At 47.2% G+C, this 5771-nt stretch overlaps 1 pseudogene; it reads right to left on the bottom strand.

Annotated features, from left to right (window-relative positions):
- Nucleotides 1–1032: 1032 nt before the first annotated feature.
- Nucleotides 1033–2145, bottom strand: LOC116633577 (annotated as a pseudogene).
- Nucleotides 2146–5771: the final 3626 nt, after the last annotated feature.

The raw sequence follows: 5771 nt of genomic DNA, 5'->3' as shown, positions 1-5771 counted from the left end.
ACAGAGGAAGAAGGGGATGACCTGCTTCAGCTTTCCTGGTAACGAGGGGCTCCCCTGCTTTCCTGTGCTGATAGCCGGGGATTACACTGTGCTTTTCCTCTACCGGGCCTGGCTCTAAGTACTCTGGACATAGCAGCACACACCATCTTCACACAACCCTAATGAGGTCACGAAGGCAGAGAAAAGTGTCTGGAAGCACAGTTAGGGCCAGGACCGGAACTTGGGCTGCCTGGCTCCCGAGTCTGTACTTGTCACCCTTCACTATTCACCCTCCAATGGGGAACAAGCTTCATTCTGGCCTTTCCTTAGGCTCCGGAGACTGAGCCCACTGTCTGAACTGGCTTCTGGGGAGAAGGCTAAGGAACTTCTATGCAAGGAATATTGGAGAGGGGAATTTTTTTTTTTTTTTAAGTTGTGGAATCCTGCTCCCAACCCCCACCCTCCCACATATAATCACATGTGCATTCACACCTACACAACTCGAATATACCCTTTTTCTCCTCCATGGGCCCCAACTCTGCCTTTGCATCAAAATCACCCAAAGCTTTAAATAAAATACGGCTGCTGAGGCCCCTTCCTGGATATTCTAAATAATCATATCTGGGAGCAGACCTTGAGCATCTGTTTTTTCCATGTTTTAAGAAAATTAAATGACATGCATACCCAAAGTAAAAATTCACAGTACAGAAAGAAAGTCTGTACCCCTTCTATCCAGGCCTCAGTCCTTCCTTTCAAAGGCGAACACTTCCAACAGTGACTTGTGATCTGTTTTCTTCCAGAAAGCAATGATCACACATACCCATATGTTATTTTTCCTTTTTTTTGGCTGGGTACAGTGTCCTTTATTGATAGTACATGACAAGGCAGTTCTCCCCAAGCCCCTCCCCTTCTTCAGGGGATCTGGAATGGAAACCGTGTAGAGGTCAGGAGATTCTCAGTGTGTTGGGGGAGAAGTTGGGGCAAGGACTCCCTAGCAGCCGAAGGCCCCTCTCTTCCTCTTGCTCTTGCTGGGGCTGGTGGTTCAGGGGGCTCTTACTCTTTGGAGGCCACGTAGACCACAAAATCTACCACTCAGTCGCTTTAGCCAAATTCATTGTTGTGCTAGGAAATGAGCTTGACAAAAATGGTCATTAAGGGCAACGCAGCCCCAGCATCAAAGGTGGAAGAGTGGGTGTCACTGTTGAAGTCACAGGAGACCAGCTGATCCTCAGCGTCACCCAGGATGCCCTGGAGGGGACACTCCGATGCCTGCTTCACCACCTTCTTGATGTCATCGTATTTGGCAGCTTTCTCCAGGTGGCAGGTCAGATCCACGACTGACGTGTTGGGGGTGGGGACATGAAAGGCCATGCCAGTGAGCTTCTGGTTCAGTACAAGGATGACCTTGCCTACAGCCTTGGCAGCACCAGTAGAAGCAGGGATGATGTTCTGGGTAGTCTCTTGGCCACCACACAAGCTTCCCAGAGGGGCCATCGACAGTCTTCAGGGTGGCAGTGATGGCATGGACTGTGGTCATGAGTCCCTCCATTATGCCAAAGTTGTCATGGATGACCCCTGCCAGAGGGGCCAAGCATTTGGTGGTGTAGGGGGCATTGCTGACAATCTTGAGAAAGTTATATATTTCTTATGGTTCACACCCATCACAAATATGGGGGCATTAGCAGGATGGGCAGAGATGATGACCCTCTTAGCTCTACCTTTCAAATGAGCCCCAGCCTTCTTCATGGTGGTGAAGACCCCAGTGGACTCCACAAGGTACTCAGCACCAGCATCACCCCATGATGTTGGCGGGAACTTTCTCTTAGAAGATGGAGATGGGCTTTCTTTTCTTTTCTTTCTTTTTTTTTTTTTAAAGATTTTATTTATTTATTTGAGACAAAGAGAGAGAGAGCACAAGCAGGGTAAGCTGGAGAGGGAGAAGTGGCTCCCTGCTGAGCAGGGAACCCAATGCGGGGCTCGATCCTTGGACCCTGGGATCATGACCTCAGCTGAAGGCAGGTTCTTAACCAACTGAACCTCCCAGGTGCCCCAGAGGTGGGCTTTCTTTTGATGACAAGTTTCCTATTCTCAGCCTTGACTGTGCCATTGACTTTGTCATGGGTGGAATCATACTTGGAACATGTAGACCATGTATTTGAGGTCAATGAGAAGGGGTCATTGGTGGTGACAATGTCCACTTTGCCAGAGTTAAAAGCAGCCCTGGTGACCAGGTGCCCAATATGGCCAAATCCATTTACTCTGACCTTCACCATCATATCTTGGGGATGCAGCTGGCACAGCACAAGAAGATGCTGCTGTCTGTTGAATGGGGAGGAGCAGAGAGCCCCCATCTGTTATTTTCCAACCTCTAGATGATTGTGATGAATAGTCGGGTGAGAATCTCTGACTTGGGCCCTGCCCCGCCCACCTCAGAGATGCTTCCTCTGTGGGAAAGGAGGGCAGGAAGAGGGAGGCTTAGGAAGTGGGGAGTTTTCTGAGTAGATGAAGGAGAAAGAGAGCCAAAGGGCAGAGCCCAGAGAAAGCCTCCTCAGGGCAGCACACTGCTGCAGAGTGAAAGAGGTGGCAATTCCTCTAACACACATTGAGTACTAATTGCTAAGAGAGGCACAGTGACAAGACATAGTCAGAAGTGAGTGGGAATCAATAAGGAAATGTTTTCCGGAGGAGACCTGAGAAGTGTCAAAAATGAAAGGAAAGGGTATTTGGGGTGGAGAGAATGGCATGGGATGTGAATGCTCATTTGCCCATGTATTCCAGGTATTTTTTTCTTCAGTTCTTAGGGATGCAGTGGGTGTAATTGCAAGACTAGGACACACTTTGGTGTCAGGCTGCCTTGGATCACAGGGGTTGAATATATAGTAGGTGTGGTGAGTCGTACAAGAGGCACTGGGGAGAGAAACACAAAGGAGACATGTCCATATGTTCAGTCTCTGGGGAAGACAGACATCCAGAAACCCAACTGCAGTGTGACAAATGTTTTCCTAATGGTGGGTAAGTGCAAGGTGTGTAGAAGGGTGGAATAGGACTGAAAACTCCTGGGACTTCTTTTAAGAACTGAAACCAGACCTTGCTGGCCCGAGTCTTGAAATAGGTCATATGTTTTTGGTCACCAGATTCTGGAAGGGGTAGAAACTGATCTGCCACAGACAAATTTGGGGACATCTAAGGTTTGGTTGACTTTGGTAAGCACTTGGTTATAGTTTTGTGGTCTGTTTGCTTTCCAGAGTCTCCATGAGTCACACGAAGACACAAGTGGTGTGCCTGCCTACCTGTTTGATAGCCCTTCCTCTTCAAAATGCAGGCGAAGCCTGAGTTAGAAATCAAAGACTTAACTGAGTTTTATTGTTTTCAGGACTTTTACAATTGCTTTTCTATCTTCCTAATGATACATTTTCATATTCTGAAGACAACGTGTATCTGGAAAGGACCATTATGTACTCAAATCATAATTTTTTTTTATGGTTAAGAAGGAAATTTTCATGTTGTACCCCAAACTAGCCCAGATTGGGTTTCAGATCTTTTTCTGAATAAGAAAAGACTGTAATAGGAAGCATTGTGAATCTTTTTCTTTCTTTCTTTCTTTCTTTCTTTCTTTCTTTCTTTTTTTTTTTTTAAGCTGGAAGGACTTTTGACAGTCACCATTTTCCTCTTTCTTTTCCTTTTTAAATTCCTATCGTGTGCCAAGCCTGGTTGTCTGTGCTGTGTCTTTGCAGCAGCACTGTAAGGGAAGTGTTTTGCTCTTGCCATCATTTTACAGATGAGGGAAATGAAAACATCAAAAAATTCAGTATCTTACCTAAGGTCTTGTTCTGATAAGTGACCAGGCTGGTATTTGAACTTGGGTAACCCCACACAAAAGTCCAGCTTATCATTTTGCAGATGAGCCAACTGAAGTCCCAAGGTCATTTCCTTCATTGGTTGCAGATCTTGGAATTCAGGGCTTCTGAATTTGTGACTTTTTTATGACAAGAGGGTCATCCTTGTGGAGGGACCTGTGTCTTGAGTCCCTTCCCTTCCCAATGCATCCTGTATAGTCAGCCTACATCCTGCTCCCACCTTCCCCACCCCCACAAATCTATGCTTGTGGTTTCCCCAAAACTGCAGATGATGGTCTCAGACTCTGTCTATCTTGATCTCTAAACATCTCTGGCATGGACCCCACCATCCAGCCAAACAGAAATGCTACAGTCCCCTCCAAGAACTCTAGATACATATTTCCCTGTCTCTGTCTTTATTCACCATTTCTCACTTGCTGGTATACCCTCTTCTTGTCAGATCCATAGATGCAAAGACTACTTGTCTTTTAGATCATCAAAATGCCATCACCTCTATGAAGCTGGGGAGGTCTTACAGCAGTATAGGATAGGTCACTCTTGCTGAAGAATAAGGGACAGGGTGGAGAAGGGAAGGGAGAAAACTGGTGGAACTCAGGATAGTAGATATGAAGCTTAGAGATAGTTGCAATGATGGATGACCCCAAGGCTAATCAACGGCCACAAGGGTTGCGGCTTGTTGAGTGCTTACCGAGTGTTGGAGCAGTTAAATGCTGTCATCTCCTTAAATTCACGGCAAGTCATCAGGTTGTTGCGGCTGGGATACAGGTCTAGCTCTGCCTGAAGTCAAAGCTTGTGTTCTCCCTTACTGTCATATTGTCTCCTGACAACTCGTTATGGGGCAAGAAGAGACTAGAGCAATCTTCGAAAGGGAGGATTAAAGGGACGAAACAAGATTGGGGTTATGGATTGAGACAATGCAGTGAGAGATGCTGGAATTGGAAGGGTTGAGTGAGGGCCATGGACAGAGTGGAGCTGGCTTAGGGATGTGGACTTCGGTCCCTGTACCCTTTGTTATAACGAGGCAGCTCAGCCTGCAGTGATCATCTGGGCACTGGGGATTGTATTCATGGCTTGTGAGTCTTCCTCTGTGTTTCAGGGCTTTAGGTTCCTGAGCTCTCTGAAGGCAGGGACTGTGTCCGTGCCCTTTTTGAAGTAGAAATATAGTCAGTCCTAGCAAGTGGCCAAATGGGGGAGGCAGAGGGGCAAGCACCTTGATCTGCCCAGGGATGTAGGGAGGCTTCACACAGAGATGAAATGTCCAGGCAGAGAAGGGGAACACGGGAAAGAACAGGTGAGGGAAACTCAAGGCAGAGAAAGGGTGTGTGCTCAGGGAGGAAAGCACAGAAGGGCCTGAGAGTGGTGTTTAAGGATGTGCCCAGAGTGTGAGTCAGGATCAACAAATGGGAGGAAATAAGGCTGGAGAGGCAGCTGGAGGCTGGGCCTGGATGTAAAAGTGGCCCTTCTCACCTTCCCCTATCCTGTCAACACCACCCCCCCCCCGCCCAGACTACTCTCAGCTCCCTATCATTTGACACGTCACCTTGTTTCTGCATCTTGTGTAAGCCCAGGAGACCCTTCCTACTCCTCTAGGGAATTCTACTCATCTTTCAAGGCATTTTAGACATGTGTCCTGTGAGGCCTGGAGCGGCACTCTCAGAATTCAACTGTCTTCTTGCAAGTGTCTTTTCTACTTCTCTGTTCTACCACTGGTCACGCTGTTTTGTCTGTCTTCCCTACTATTGTGAAAGCTACGGAATTTTGTCTTCTCTTTGCATCCCCGATGCTAGCACATAGTAGGTACTAGGCACATTTTGATGATGGAATGACTCTGGACTAGCATTTGTATTTTTCAGGTAGACAGTATAAGTGGTCAGTGGGGCCCCTCACCTCCAGGAACAGTAGAGGGAAATTTCCTTATTTGCCCTGTGAAGGTTA

Source organism: Phoca vitulina, unplaced genomic scaffold (genome assembly GCF_004348235.1).
Source record: "Phoca vitulina isolate PV1807 unplaced genomic scaffold, GSC_HSeal_1.0 scaffold8, whole genome shotgun sequence".
NCBI classification, from domain to species: domain Eukaryota; kingdom Metazoa; phylum Chordata; class Mammalia; order Carnivora; family Phocidae; genus Phoca; species Phoca vitulina.
Note: the sequence above shows the minus strand (reverse complement) of the source record. Positions and strands in the feature narration are given on the sequence as shown.